Source organism: Macaca fascicularis, chromosome 14 (assembly GCF_037993035.2).
Source record: "Macaca fascicularis isolate 582-1 chromosome 14, T2T-MFA8v1.1".
Lineage (NCBI taxonomy): Eukaryota > Metazoa > Chordata > Mammalia > Primates > Cercopithecidae > Macaca > Macaca fascicularis.
In genome coordinates, this window is record NC_088388.1 from 80079337 (window position 1) to 80096125 (window position 16789).

A 16789-nucleotide genomic window follows, 5' to 3' on the forward strand; every position below is an offset into this window, starting at 1 on the left:
TTACATATCTGTTTTTATATCCACTTTCTTATTCCTAGTTTTACTATTTGAATTATCTGTCTCTCACTACTTCCCTCTACCTCCTTCTTTTCCATTTGCTCTTTCTCATTAGTTAGACTTATGAAAAATTATCTTTAATAATTTCTTTTGAAACACTTCAAATTCTCTTTTACAATTTTTTTCAAAACACTAATAAAAGTTATTTTATTAATCAAATATTGACTTCTGTTTTATTTTTGTATGTTCTTTTTTCTAATACTTGGAGCTTGTTGTGTAGATATCATTTACTCTTTTGCTTTCTAATAATTTTATTCATCTATATTTTCTCTTATTAATCAAATAATACAGTGAGCTGATTGCTTTCTATTCCTAAATAGTTGGCTATCTTTTAAATTTTGTTTTGAACCTAATTATTGTGGTGGTCCTGAAAGAAAAAGTATATTTGTTACATTTGAGGGCTTTTCTTTTTTTTTTTTTTTTTTTTGCCTTTTTTGGTCCATTTCTAATTTTTTCAGTTTTACTAAAGTGTAATTGACAAATGAACATGTGTATTTCAAAATATACAATGTGAAGATTTGACTTACATATACATAGTGAAATGATTATCACAATCAAATTAATTAACACATCCATCATCACTCTTAGTTACTATTTGTGTGTGTGAGAGAGATGAGGACACTTAAGATCTACATTCTTAGCAAATTTCAAGTAGACTATGTAGCATTACTAATTATTGTCAGCATGCTATGTATAAGATTCCCAAGACTTATTCATATTATAACTGAAAAAGTTTGCACCTTGTGACCATCTCCAACTCTCCAGCCCCTTGCAAACTCCATTCTACTCTCTGCTTCTGAGTTTGACTTGTTTTAGATTCCACATCTAAGTAAGATCATGCGGTATTTGTTTTTCTGTGTCTGGCTTATTTCACTCAGCACAGTGTCCTACAAATTCATGCATATTGTCACAAAAGATAAGTTTTTCTTTTTTATATGGCTGAATAATATTCCTGTGTGTGTGTTTAAAATTTTCTTCCATTCATCCACTGATGGACAGTTAGGTTGCTTCCATATGTTGGCTATTGTGGATAATGTTGCAATGAATATGAGGTTGCAGCTATCTCTTTAATTTGGGGAACCTCTATATTGTTTTCCATAATGACTATATCAATTTATATTCACACCAAAAGTGTAGAGGGTTGGGTTCATTTTTCTCCACAACGTTGATAACACTTTTTATGTCTTGTCTTTTTCACATCCTAACAGCTGTGTGGTCATACTTAATTGTGATTTTTTATTTTCATTTCCCTGATTTTTATTAATGTTAGGCATCTTTTCATATGCCTATTGGCCATTTGTATGTTTTCTTTGGAAAAATGTGTACTCAGGTCCTTTGCATATTTTAAAAACTAGATCATTATTATTTGCTATTGAATTTTTTGAGCTTCTTATGTATTTGGGATATTAATCCCTTAGCAGGCAAAGCATTTACAAATATTTTCGCCCATTCTGTAAGTTGCTCTTTCATTTTGTTGATTATATTATTTGCTGCACAGAAGCTTTTCAGTTGGATGTATCCCACTTCTTTATTTTTGCTTTTGTTTCCTGTCCTTCTGGTGTCATATCCAAAATAATATTGCCAAGACCAATGTCAAAAACTTTTTCCCAAACAACACCATTTATTGAAGAAAATGTCTTTTCCCCATTGTGTATTTTTAGTGCCTTATCACTGTATCTGCATGGGTTTATTTCTGGGTTCTCTATTTTGTTCCATTGGTTGGTGTACCAATTTCTAATTTTTACAAACAAGAATTCTTACATGAAATAGGCCAAATCTCCAATTTGTGACAACTTCCTCCCCCCCAAAAAAAGCAAAAGCAAAAAGCAAAACTTGACTGAAGATAAAGAATGTTCACTTCACTAAAATCTGATTAATTCTGTAGACATTGATAGAATAGATCTTTACCCTTACCCTGACATCAGCTTTCTCTATGGGTTTAAGAGCAACTTTTTATTTCATTCTGAGCAGAACAATGAATGAGGATCAGCCTAAAATCTTGGAAGGAGATAGGAGAATATACATTCATTTGTGGAACATCATATATGAATAAATGTTGTCATTCTTTCAACAAATATTTATTGAGCAGTATGTTTCTAGACACTTGGGATTTATTAGCACAAATGGACAGAAAAATAATTCCTGTCCATGTAGAGTACTGGCTTTATTAGAAAATCTGTATAATAAATAATGATCAGAATACATCAATTATAAGGTATTTTGAAAGGTGATATGTGCTGTGGATTAAGGAAAGAGGGTATTAGTGTTCCTAAGTGCAATTTTAAAATAAAGCAGCCAGGATAGCACTAAGCATTTGCATTGAGCTCTGAGGGAACAAATATCTGGAGAAAGAGAATCCTGGGCAGAGGAAGAAGAAAGTTCCTAGGCTTTGTGGTAGGGGGCATTTTGGAGGACCTGAGAGGAGACCAGAGTGTGAGAAGAACTGAGCAGGGCAGGACACACTGGGAGAAGAGATCAGAGAGTTTGACAGGAGATAGGAAGCTATGTGAGGACTTGCATGTAATGAAAACTTGTGATCCATAAATATTTTTAAAACTAAAAATTTTTCTGAAGGTATTTTGGCTCAAGCATCCCTACTTGGATTTAAATAGTAAAAATGTCTTCCTTTCTTAAATTAATAATTCAACAACGTTCATGCTCTGACACAATCCTCCACTGAAGCCTGAGTTTTCCTACTTTCCCTTGAGCACCTTGGAGATAGGAAAAATGTGAAGATCTGCAGATTCTCAAGCTACTGGTATAGCAAAAATGCCAAGGGGTTTAGATAACAGGACAACTTTGGCCATAAACAGTTCCAAGGGTTTCTGGTACTATTTTTGCCTTCTTCTCTGTCTTCCCACTGTTGGCAGCTTCTCCTGTAATGTAATAATCCAAAGCTGTCATACACTTCTCAAGTAGTGCCAGACATCAATATGGCCTTTTAATTAAGTATGGACAATGACTTGTTTCCAGCAGTCCCACTGCAGACAACTTATTGATTTGCTTTTTAGTGTAGCATTTATAAAATGTACTAGATTGATAGCCAAACAGATTTAAGTCTTTTTTTTTTCCATGACTTTCTACTGTGGAATCTACCTAGCTAGAGCCTCAGCAAATCCTTCGACTTTTCCTCAATCCAGAATATATAGTATCCACATTAAATAAAATTAGTTGTTCACAAATACAAAATTAAAAAATAATCAGTTAAGATCAGATGTCAGGTACAGTGTAGACAGGAGACTAATAGTCTCATGATGTCAGGAATTATGACTGTTTATTTCACCACAACATACAGGTGCCTACATCGGAACTGATTAAATAGTTCTGGAATAAATGAATAGATAAAAAGTAGATATGTTTTTGCAATAAGACAAGTGATAATTTGAGTATTGTTTTCTACCTAATTAATTCTGTGACATTGGCCATTGCATGTAACTTCTCTTTGCCTCAGTCTCCATCTGTAAAATGGGCATGACAGTACCACTTCATTGACTTATTGTGATAATTAAATATATTGAATACTTTGATCCATGCAGAAAACAGCCTATGCATTTACTCTTGCCACTTCTATGCTCCATCCTTGTTTCCTTGAAGACATACCCACATATGCCTTTTCACACAATTCTGCATGTAAAGTATCTTCCTGAGTGCCTCAGGGTGTTTGTTGACATCCTGTCTATTGTTCAAGTCCTGTCTCCTATGAGTGGCCTCCCCAAACCTCTCAGTGTGCCCAGAACTTCATTTGCAGCTGCCCACACTGCCTCTTGCCAGCTAGAGTCTCCTGCAGATGAAAATCCCTGAAGTCAAGGTATTCTGTTGGCAGGGTTTTCCATTGGGACTTCTTTTCCTTACTCAGTATGCAGTAAAAGAAAAACAAAGTGTTAAATTAAATTAAAATAATTGTGTAAAATTATGTGTATACATCTGGTTTTTAGACTCCAAGTTAATATACATTGCCCATTGATATGCAGCTTTCCTGTATCATAATCAGACTTCCATGAATCAGATGAAAAACAAGTATTTCTAGAACATGGCAGAGTATCCTCCTATCACTTGAACATTTACTTTTGGAAGTGTCACTTGCCGGCAAGCTTTTTCAATCCAATATTCCTTAGAGTCTCATCCTTCAAAATGAGTTAAAAATTGTACTTAATTCATACAGTTTCTGTGAGAACTATATACTTCCAAAGAACTTGGAATGATTCCCGGCCCATAGTGAATACTCATATATAATTGTTGTGATTATTATTATTCTCTTTATTTGCTATTATCTTCATTTTGAGGTGAGCCTATTAAGCATTTGATTGTACTATAGCATTATAATTAAGATGAAAGTGACTCTAACTTGTGGTTCTCTATAAATAGAAATTATTTAGTAACTGGCCAAGATGGAAAAATTGGGAAAAACTTCTTTAACAGATGAATGTCCGGCCTGATGTTGCCTGGCTTCCTACCCTCGATTCTGTGCCCACTTTCTGCCCTTCTCCATATGTACCCTACTCCCCAGGCATGCTGCTTCCTAAGGAAGACTCTCATCATTTCCACCATCCATTTATTCCATCTGATCACTCCTTACCTGTACTACAAAATACAGTTGAAATCATCCTCCAATGAGCCTTCTGTGGCCATCTCTATTTATCCCAGTCTCATTGTAGTGGAAGTGTATGGGTGAGAGCTCAGAGTCTGGCATTAATTGGAACAGGCCTCCATCCTACTTCTGCCATTTATCGGCCACATGCTGTAGAGTAAGTTAGTTAACATCTCCAAGTCTTACATCTCAATGTCTCTTTATATGAAATGCACATACTTCTTAGAGTTGGTGTGAAGATACAGTGAGAGAATATATGTAAGTGCTTAATAAGATGTCTGCATAGAGAAGAGTGCTTTATAAATACTAGCCATTTAGTGGTCACTTCATTTGCCTTACTTCTTGACTTTCATAACTATTTACCACTTTGCAAACATTATAGTCATCTATGAGTATATCAATAGATATGCCCATCTCTAATACTATCTGATATACAAGAGGCCGTTAGTAAAGATTTTTGTATGAGGAAATGAATGAATGAGCTCCCTGTCTCAATTCTGGAAAGCATTGCAGTTTGGCAATGTCAAACCTCAGGCTGGCAATGTCAAGCACTGAGACTCCTGAAGTAGAGTTGCTAGACCTAGCAAATAAAAATACAGGGACTTAGCTAAATTTGAACCTCATATGAAAAGTAAACTATTTTTAGTAAAAGTATGACCCATACAACATTCAAGATATGCTTACACAAAAATTTATTTGTCGTTAGCAGAGATTCCAATGCAACTATCTCACACTTTAATTGGCAACCCTTAACTGAAGCGAGTTTCAAATCCATATGTCTTTCTGTTCCCATACCATGAATGAGAATGGGATTCAAGTCCATCTATGTGACACCCAGTCAAGGTCATGATAAACAAAAACAGGACTTAATAATATATTATTCATCTACTAGATTTAACTGTCAGCAAAACTCATTTATTTTTTGGGTTGTATTTAAAAAATTTTTACTTTGTATTCAGGGGGTAAATGTTCAGGTTTGTTACATGAGTGCATGGGTACACTGCATGAGGCTGAGGTTTGGGGAATGGAGGGTCCCATCACCCAGATGGTGAGCATAATACCCAATAGGTGGCTTTTCAGACCACACACTCTTCCTCCTCCCCCTAGTTGTTCCCAGAGTCTATTGTTCCCATCTTTATATCCATATGTACACATTATTTAGCTTCTACTTATAAATGAGACTATATGGTATTTGATTCTCTGTGTCTGAATTAATTTACTTAGGATAATGGTCTCCAGCTGCATCTATGTTGCTGCAAAGGACATAATTTTCTTCTTTTTTTATGACTGCATAGTATTCCATGGTATACATGCAGCACATTTTCTTTATCAAATCCACCATTAATGGGTACCTACATTGATTCTATATCTTTACTATGGTGAATACGGCTGCAATGAACTTACAAGTGCAGGTTTTTTGGGGTAGAACAATATAATTTTTAATAATTTATACCCAGTAATGGGATTGCTGGATCAAATGGTTGTTCTAAGTTCTTTGAGAAATTTCCAAATTGCTTTCCACAGTGTCCGAACTAATTTGCATGACCATGAACAGTGAATAAGTGTTCCCTTTTCTCTCATCCTCTCACCAGCATTTGTGTTTTTTTGACTTTTTAATTATAGCCATTCTGACTGGTATGCGATGGTATCTCATTGTGGTTTATATTTGAATTTCTCTGATGATTAAGTATGTTGAGCATTTTTTCATATTTTTGTTGGCCTCTTTTACATTTTCTTTGAGACATGTCTGTTCAAGTTCTTTGCCCATTTTAAAATTACATTATTTGTTTTTTTGCTTGAGCATTAGTTTAAATTCCCTGTGGATTCTGGAGATTAGACATTTGTCTGATGCATTGTTTGTAGATATTGTCACCTATTCTGTAGGCTATTTACTCTCCTGATAGTTTCCTTTGCTGTGCAGAAGCTGTTTAGTTTGGTTAGGTACCACTTGTCAATTTTTGTTTTTTTTACAATTGGTTTTGGGGATTTAGCCATAAATTATTTACTAAATCTTATGTAAAGAATGGTATTTCTTATGTTTTCTTCTAGAATTTTTGTAGTTTGAGGTCTTATATTTAAGCCTTTAATGTACCTTGAGTTAATTTTTGTATGTAGTAAAATGTAGGGTTCCAGTTTAATTCTTTTTCATATGAATGCAAGCTCTCCCAGCACCATTTATTAAATAAGGAATCCTTTCTCCATTGCTTATGTTTGTGGACTTTGTCAAAGATCAGATGGTTGTAGCTGTGCAGCTTTAATTCTGGGCTCCCTACTCTATTTCACTGATCGATGTGTCTGTTTTTGTACCAGTACCATGCTGTTTGATTACTAGAGCCTTACAGTATAGTCTGAATTCTGGTAATGGGATGCCTAAGAGTTTGTTCTTACTGCTTAGGTTTGCTGTGGTTACTCAGGCTCTTTTTTGGTTCCATATAAATTTCAGAATAGTTTTTCCTACTTCTGTGAAAAATGATGTTGGTAATTTGACAGGGATAGCATTGAATCTTTAAATTGCTTTGGGCAGTTATGGCCATTTTAACAATATTGATTCTTTCAATCCATGAGCATGAAATATTTTCCCATTTATTTCTGTCATCTCTGATTTACTTCCCCAGAGTTTTGTAGTTCTCTTTGTAGAGATTTTTACCTCCTTGGTTAGATGTATTCCTAGGTATTTCATTTTTGTATGACAAATTGTTCATAATTGTCTCTGAACAATCATAAAAGGGATTGTGATCTTGATTTGACACTTAACTAGAACATTATTAGTGCATGGAAATGCTACTAATTTTTAGACATTGATTTTGTATCCTGAAACTTTACAGAAGTCATTTATCCCTTTTGGGATCACTTTAATGGAGTTTTTGGGGTGTTCTATGTATAGAATCATATCGTCTGCTAACAGATAGTTTGAGTTCTTTTTTTCATATTTGAATGCCTTTTATTTCTTTCTCTTGCCTGATTGCTCTGGCTAGGACTTCCAATACTATGTTGAATAGGAGTAGTGAGAGTGGATATTCTTGTCTTGTTCCAGTTTTCAAGAGGAATGGTTCCAATTTTTGCTCATTCAGTATGATGTTGGCTGTGGATTTTCATAGATGGCTCTTATTATATTGAGGTACAATCCTTCAATGCCTAGCCTGTTGAGGGTTTTTATCATGAAATAATGTTGTGTCTTATCAAAGGCTTTTTCTGCAACTACTGAGATGATTATTTTTTGTTTGTTTGTTTTTGATTCTGCTTATGTGGTGAATTGCATTTATTTATTTGCATATTTTGAACCAACCTTGAATCTCGGAAATAAAGCTTTACTTGATCATGGTGAATTAACTTTCTGATGTGCTGCTGAAATCAGTTTGCTAGTATTCAGATGACAATTTTGTGTCAATGTTCATCAGAGATATTGGCCTGAAGCTTTCTTTTTTCATTGTGTATCTGCCAGATTTTAGTATCAGGATGATACTGGTGTTATAAAATAAGTTAGGGAAGAGCCTCTCCTCCTTGATTTCTGGGAATATTTTCAGCGGAATTGGTTCCAGTTCTTTGTATGTCTGGTAAAATTCAACTTGAATCTACCTGGTCTAGAGCTTTTATTGGTTGGTAGGTTTTTTAGTGAGGATTCAATTTGGGAGCTTGTTATTGGTCTGTTATGCTTTTCACTTTTCTTCCTGGTTCAGTCTTGGGATGTTGTGCTTCCAGGAATTTTGCTATTTCCTTTATATTTCCAATTTGTGTGCATACAGGTATTCATAACTGTCTTTGAGGACCATTTGTATTTCTGTGGGATCAGTTTTAATGTCATCTCTGTCATTTCTGGTTGCCCTTATTGGGATCTTCTTTTTTTTTTCCTTTATTAATCTAGCTAGTGGCCTATTAATCTTATTTATTATTTCAAAAAAACAAACTCTTGGTTTCATTGATAGTTTTCTGTGGATTTACATCTCAATTTTATTGAATTCTTCCCTGATTATAGCTATTTCTATTTATTCTGCTTAGTTTTTCTAGGTGTGATGTTGATCATTAATTTGATATATTTCTTTCTTTCTCACTCTGTTGCCCAGGCTGGAGTGCAGTGGCATGATCTCAGCTCACTGCAACCTCCACCTCCTGATTTCAAGCAATTCTCCTGCCTCAGCCTCCTGAGTAGCTGGGACTATAGGTGCACGCCCCCACGCCCAACTAATTTTTTGTGTTTTAGTAGAAACAGGGTTTCACTGTGTTGCCCAGGCTGGTCTCGAACTCCTGAACTCAGGCAATCTACCCACCTCAGCCTCCCAAAGTGCTGGGATTACAGGTGTGAGCCACCGTGCTCAGCCCATTAATTTGATATATTTCTAACTTCTTCATGAATGTGTGTAGCACTATAAACTTTCCTCTTAACACTGGTAAAGCTGCATACCACAGATTTTGGTAAGTTGTGCCTCTATTTTAATTAATTTCATTTTTAAAAAAATTGACCTTAATTGTATTGCTCACCCAAGAGTTATTCAGAAGCAAGTAGTTTAATTTTCATGTTTTTGAATAGTTTTGAGAGATCTTCTTGGTATTGAATTCTATTTGCATTGCACTGTGGTTGAAGGGTGTGTTTGGTATGATTTTGATTGTCTGAATTTATTGACACTTGATTTATGATCAAGCACATGGTCAATCTTACAATATGTCCCATGTGCAGAAGAAAAGAATGTATATTCTGTGGTTGTTGGATGGAGTATTTTGTAGATGTCTATTAGGTCCAGTTGGTCGAGTGCCAAGCTTAACTGCAGAATTTCTTTGTTATTAATAGTTTTCTGCCTCGATTATTTGTCTAACACTTTCATTTAGGTGGTGAAATTTCCCACTATTATTGTGTATCTGTCTCAGTGTGTTTGTAGGTCAAAAAGAACTTGTTTATGAATCTGGGTGCTCCAGTGTTGGATAAGTATATATTTAAGATAGTTAAGTCCTCTAGTTGAATTTAACTCTTTATAATTACATAATGCCCTTTTTTTGTCCTTTTACACTGTTGGTTTAAAGTCTGTTGTATCTAATATAAGAATAGTAATTCCTGCTCTTTCTTTGTTTTCTGTTTGCATGGTAAATATTTCCTATCCCTTTACTTTGTGCCTGTGGGTGTTGTGATATGTGAGATGGGTCTCTTGAAGACAGCAGATGGTTGGGTCTTGTCTTTTTATCCAGCTTGCCACTCTAGGCCTTTTAAGTGGGGCATTTAGACCATTTATATTCAAGGTTAGTATTAAGATTTCATCCCTGCCATTGTGTTTCTAGTTGGTTGTTTTGTAGACTTGATTGTGTAATTGCATTATATTGTGTGTGGGCTATTTGCCTGAGTCTGTTTTTGAGGTAGCAAGTATCTATCTTTCATTTCCATGTTTAGCACTACCTTAAGAACCTCTTATAAAGTCAGTCTGGTGGTAATGAATTCATTGAGTGTTTGTTTCCTGAGAAGGATTTTATATCTCCTTCACTTATGGAGCTTAGTTTGGAAATACATGGAATTCTTTACTGGAATTTCTTTTCTCTGAGGGTGTTGAAAATAGGCCCCCAATCTTGTCTGGCTTGTAAGGTTTCTGCTGAGATATCTCTTGCTAGTCTGATGGGGTTTCCTTTGTAAGTAATTTGACCTTTCTCTCTAAGTGCCTTTTATTTCACATTGACTTTGGTGAATCTAATGCTTATGTGCATTGAGAATGGTAGTATTATATAGTATCTCACATGGCTTCTTTGTATTTCTTGAATTTGTATGTCTACCTCTCCAACAAGATTGGGAAAATTTTCATAAACTATATTATCAAATATGATTTTCAAGTTGCTTACTCTCTCTTCTCTCTCATGAATGCCAATGAGTCTTAGATTTGGTCTTTTTACATAAGTACATATTTTTCAGAGGTTTTGTTCCCTTTAAAAAAAAACACTTTTTTTCTTTGTTTTAGTCTGTCTGGGTGTATTTGAAGAACCAGTCTTTGAGCTCTGAGATACTTTCCTCAACCTGGTCTATTCTGCTGTTAATGCTTCTGACTGTATTTTGATATTTTTGTAGAGAAGTCTTCAATTCCAGAAGTTCAGTTTGGTTGTTCCTTAAAATGACTATTTTATCTTTCAGCTCTTGGGTTGTTTTACTGCATTCCTTGGATTGGGTTTCAACTTTCTCCTGGATCTTGATGAGCTTCCTTGCCATCTAGATTCCAAATTCTGTCTCCCATCCATTGCTGTCATTTCAATAATAGTTAAGAACCATTGCTGGAGGTTAGTGTGTGTGTTTGGAGGTAAGGGGACACTTTGGCTTTCTGAATTGCCAAAATTCTTGTGCTAATTATTTCTCACCTGAGATGGTTAGTTTTCCTTTAACTATGACGTAGGATGAGTATAGTCAGTTGGTTTCATTTCTGGGTGCTTTCAGACGGCGAAGGCTCTGGGTAGGATCTTTATTTTTGGCTGAATATTTGCCTTAGGTTTCACAGGTAGTGTACACTGGCAAAATACTTTTGTTGTTGTAATTTTTTTGTATGATCCAGTAGATGGTGCTTAACAGTAATGGCTGGCAGATAGACTCTTATTGAGCTACATGGCTGTCTTCTATTTCAATGCATTCACAGTAGTGCTCTGTGGCAGTCAGGGAGAGAGATGACCAACTCACCAAGCCCATTGTTGGGCCTTGTAGGAGCCCCATCCTATCACTAGCACTGTACCAGAGTTTTCTTTGTTAGGTGTTTTAGGCTGCAGGGCTCCCTCAGGGAGAGGCTAGGTCTGGAAGACAGGTCACCTCCCTCCCTGACCAGCCCTATGGAAGGAAGCATGCTCCACTTTCCTGTTGGCCCGTAAGTCTGTGAGTCTCACCTCTCTCAGTGTTGTAAAGCTGGGGGCTCCTCCCTTGCTTGGGTTCCACCCAAGTTGGTGAATCTTGCCTAGCTAGGAACAGTGAGCAAAATATAGAAGTTGCATAGTCTGCAAATCTGGGTGTTTTCTGGGAGAACATAGAGAAGTGCCCATCTGCAGAGTTCAGGCTGTGGTGGAGCTGCTGCACTAGAAGTCCAAGTCTGTGGGTCCTGCTGCTAGCAGCAGCAGAGGTGGATATGTAGGCACTGACCACCATCCTGGTGCTTCCTCAAGGAACATAAAGTTCTGGCAAGGTTGGGGCCACTGTCCTAGAAGCCCCAGCTGGGATTCTCACCCAACTAGGAGCAGTGGGGGTGGGTGGAGTAGCAGATTGCTGTCAAGGTGTTTTCTAGGGGGAACACAGAGCTGTGTCAGCATGCAGAGTTCTGGTTGTGGTGACACCTCTGCACTGGAAGCCCAAGTCATCATGTCCCACCTGGCTAGGAGCAGCAGGGGTTGGTGGAGTTACCAGGTTCAATGTCTAGGTGTTTCTAGGGGAATAAAAGAGCTGTGTCCATAGTCAGAGAAACTCATTTATTTCAAAGTGGTCATTATTATCAAATCAACCTTCATTTTTTACAATATACTGAGGTGGACTGTGGGGTTCTTTTCTTTCTATTGAGGCAGTAATCAAGTGCTGCATAAAAGCTTCCAAAATTACAAGTGCAAGAGTACACTAGTTCCAGGGCAGTGGTAACTCTGATCTTCATTTCTCCCTTTTATTTGATCTGTCCTAGGGAAGAAGCACAGTCTATGGACCAGTTCTGCTTACCTCAAGCCACTTCATGTGGGAAGCTAATTAGCTGATGGGTTTATTACTCATATCTCTGACATCATGACATATTCTTTGATATAATTTAGTACTCACATGTTTTCAATCTGTAAATATCCAGCATAAGTTATTGCAGCATGCAATATATAGGTTCTCTATGTGTCTAGCTCCTAGCAAAGTTTTGAGGTCAATAAATAAACAATAGTTAAGATCTCAGACTTGGAACAGAAAAAAAAAAAAAAAAACAGATTTTAAATTTAATTCTGACTGTCATATATTAGCTAATTGTGTGACTTTCCAGGTTACAGAGCCTCTCAATACTTAATTTCCTTGTCTAGAAAATGGGGGTAAAAACAGTACCTGAGATGCAGTTATGCTTTGAAAATTAAATAAAATCTTGTGCTTAAGCTGCTTAGCAGAGGGCCTGACATTGTAGCAAATGTCTTAAAATGTTAGTTCAGGTTATGTTATATTTTTGAATGCTACTGTAGGCAAAGTGTTAACAAAATACCATCTCTGATGCATGATAACATGACCTTGAGTTAATTATCCAGCTCTCTTCCTTTGAAAAACCTGATAATGCTAAGAATGCCAACATGTTTCTAGGCAACAGCTAAGAGTAAAATATATCCCTGAGCAGTAAACTACAGCTGGATTGGAAAGAATTATAAACTATAAACACGTGATGAGTATGCCATGTTTTGGGGTTCTCTAAGTGCTGTGTCACAGGTATCCCTCATGGTGACTTCAGAAGCTATTCCTATTGAGTGTTAAAAGTGATATTGTACCTTCTGGGATATAGAAGTACTAAGTCAGGGCAGCCCTATACCCACCAACGTGGAGCTTGCTTCTTTGGACCAGAAGTTATCTTCTGGGAAAAAGACAGCTTCTGGATGGCTAAAGTGCTGCCTTGACTGCCACAGAGAGAAAGGCTTGACATGGTCCTGCTAGCAAGCCATAGCTTTTCTTCTGTTTTCTTCTTAGTAAACTCCCAGCATGCACTATGATTGTCATGAGGGTCTCTAACGTTCACATAAGCCCAAGAAGACAGCTGGTGAGTATCCAGCACTGTCCATTGAAAAGTTAATTCTGTTGTGTATCCTTAATACATTTCTCAATGATCTTGGAATCTTAGGATTAGAAGCAATCAACCGTGCCACAACCTTTGACAACTTTCCTAGTGTAGAAAGTTCTGCAATCTTTGCAATTGCTGGCCAGCTGTCCCCGTCTCCAATACTTTCAGCACAGGAAAAGATTTCCCCTTTAGGAGTCCAGTGGATTGTCAGGAACTCCTCATCATTGTAAATTGCTTTGTCCTGGGCAGGAATCTGTCTACCTGTAGTATTTAAGAATTAGGTGTTTTGTTTTATTTTTTCTCTGTCTTGAGAGTTACACAAAATAAGTTTACATTCTTCTCCATGATCAATATTCACACAATTAAAGACAACAGTTTTGTCCTTAATTAATCCCATCTTTTGTTTGTGTGTTTTCCTTTTGAGATGGAGTCTTGTTCTGTCACCCAGGCTAGAGTACAGTGGTGTGATCTCAGCTCACTGCAACCTCTGCCTCCCAGGTTCAGGTGATTCTCCTGCTTCAGCCTCCCCAGTAGCTGGGACTACAGATGTACACCACCATATCTGGCTAATTTTTGTACTTTTAGTAGAGACAGGGTTTTGCCATGTTGACCAGGCTGGTCTCGAACTCCTGACCTCCAGTGATCCCAGGCCTTGGCCTCCCAAACTATTGGGATTACAGGTGTGAGCCACCACACCCGAACTAATCTCATCTTTCCTCAACTATCCTTTATTGCCTTTTTCACCTTTCTGCCTTTCTTCTTATACTAAGAAACTACATTCATCTTTCAATTGTTTTCAGCATAGGTAGTACCACCTCAAATTCAGAGTAAAGCTGTACTACTTTAAGTAAATTTATTTTACATCATAGGAATACACAATTATTATTTTATACCTTGGGATAAGCAGATAATATAGAGAAGAAAACTAAAATGCTAAAACTCATCACAAAAATATTGTTATAATATATGAATAATGATAAAGATCATCAGTGAAATGGCATGATTGAATGTATGCTTTGGACGAATACAATCTGTATTCAAATATTGGCATCACAAATTGTTAGGCATGCCAATGTGGGTAAGTTATTTAATTTAGCTAAGCCTCAGTTTTCTCACCTGTAAAATAGGAATGGCAATCCTATAGATCTCAGTAGGTCATTAGAAAAAGCAAAGAGATAATTCATGTAAAATATCTGTCTGCCCTTGTCTGAAAGTTGCAGTATGAAAACCAGAATTACATGTTGATAAAAACTGTAAGCTTCACTTTCTATTCCATCATTTACTAACTGTGAAATCTTGGGCGAATTGTTTAACCTCACTCCATCTTCATTTTCTCAGCTGAAAAATTGAGATGGTAACAGACTATATTTTTAAAGATGGGTGCAAAAATATTTTTAGTTTGCCATCTCTTCTCATAACTTGCCAATTCTCTCAGCAAGAGGTGGATTCTCTAACCCTCCCTTTCAACCTGGGTAGGCCTTTGTGAGGACATGTAAATTCCAAGGCTTGGTCATAAAAGTTGACAAAAGTTCCATTTCTCTCTCTCTTTTTCCTTCCTTCCTTCCTTCCTTCCTTCCTTCCTTCCTTCCTTCCTTCCTTCCTTCCTTCCTTCCTTCCCTCCCTCCCTTCCTTCCTTCCTTTCCTTCCTTCCTTCCCTCTTTCCTTTCTTCCCTTCCCTTCCCTCCTTCTCCCCTTCCCTCCCCTTCCTTCCTTCTTCCTTCCTTCCTTCCTTCCTTCCTTCCTTCCTTGCATCCTTCCTTCCTTCCTTGTTTCCTTCCCCGCTTCTCTCTCTCCCTTTCTTTTCTCTCTAGACTCTTATTTTGAAATGCCATAAAATTCTAGCTATCCTGAAGCTGCTGTAATGGAGAGACTATATTGAAAATATAGATGCCTAAATAGTTGCACCTCTTTTAGCTTTCAGCTACTTAATTCTTCCCAGCCCAGACACAGACTCGGTGAGCAAGCCCTCCGATCATTCCAGTCCCAACTATCAACTGACTGTGATCATATTAGAGATGCTGGATGAGAATATACCACAAGGTTACTTGACGCCAAGAATCATGAAGGATAATGACAAAATAATTTTGTTGTTGTTTCAAGTCACTAGGTTTTGGGGTGATGAGTTAAGCAGCAATTGACAACTAATACAAAAATAGAGTAGTGTTTGACGTATAAGGTTTGTAAGAGTCAAATTAAATAACATATAACAATTATTTAACATTGAGAAGTGCTTCTCAAACTTTAGTGTCTAATAGAGTCAACTGAGGTCTCGTAAAAAAACAAACAAACAAACAAAACAAAACAAAACAAAAAAAAACCTGTGAGGCCCCACTCCCAGAATTTCTGATTTAGTGAGTATGGAATGAAGCCTGAAGACTTGTATTTCTAATATGTTCCTAGATATTGCTGACACTACTTGTCAGGGACAACATTTTGAAAACCATCATATCAAGTACTTAATTTGTGAACTTTATTCTTAGTGCCATTTTTTGTACCTACTGTTTTCATTTCATGAAATTTAATTAAGCACTGCCAGTTCCTTTGGGTAGAGAGGAAATTTACACCCAGTTTCTCTCCATAACTCAAAGTCTAGCTCATCTTCTCTATTTCAAGTGTTGATCACAATAACTTTCACATAACAAGTGCTTAACAATTGCTTCTTAGAGGATATATGAACCACTGACACTCCCACTTATGGGTTATGATATATTGAAGGGGGACATAGTTTAAGAACAGGAATGAGAGAAAGAGAGAGGAATAGAGAGGGAGACAGAGAGAGAATTTAATGCTCCTTGCACTAAAACCATTTTGCTCCATGTAAGGCAAGTTTTCACACTGTCTTTTTCTAATTTTAAGGTGTGCACCTCAAAACAGGAACATCTTGACTCCAAATATATTTTTTTTTTAATTTGTTTCAGTCTCTTTAAAATGGAACAGTAAAAAAAGATGGAAAGAGTTGGTAACAGAACTAGTAAAAACAAAACAAACAAACAAACAAAAATTGTTACTATACTGGTGTCTTGATTCTATTTTATGGATATTATTTAGTTAGATGAAAAATGCATCAACAATTGTTCAGGAGTTAGAGCACTCTTTAGTTCAGGATGTTGGTACATCAGCATTCATCTTAGAAAAAGATCTTGTGGGTATAAACATAGAAAAATATGACTGGACAGAGCCAGACTTGAGGATACCCAGGAGGCCTCTGGATTCCATATAGCTCAACTTTTAAGGGTACTTACAAGGTTAGTCACGTCTATAAAGCCTATCAAGATTTCAAAGTACATATTTAATGTTTGCCTCCCTCCTTTCCCGTTCCATTTAGAGGAATATCATGAGAACAAATGGTGGAATCTATATAAAAGTTCTCCAGACCCGGAGAGCTCTACTTACCTGTACTTTAAGTAACTAATACCTTGTTTTC

General features: G+C 36.6%; 1 long non-coding RNA gene across 2 annotated transcripts in view; it reads right to left on the minus strand.

Annotated features, from left to right (window-relative positions):
• LOC135967082 (uncharacterized) overlaps positions 1-16789 on the minus strand; it is a 1183085-nt gene that overhangs the window by 589942 nt on the left and 576354 nt on the right. The gene's annotated exons all lie outside the window — the stretch shown is intronic.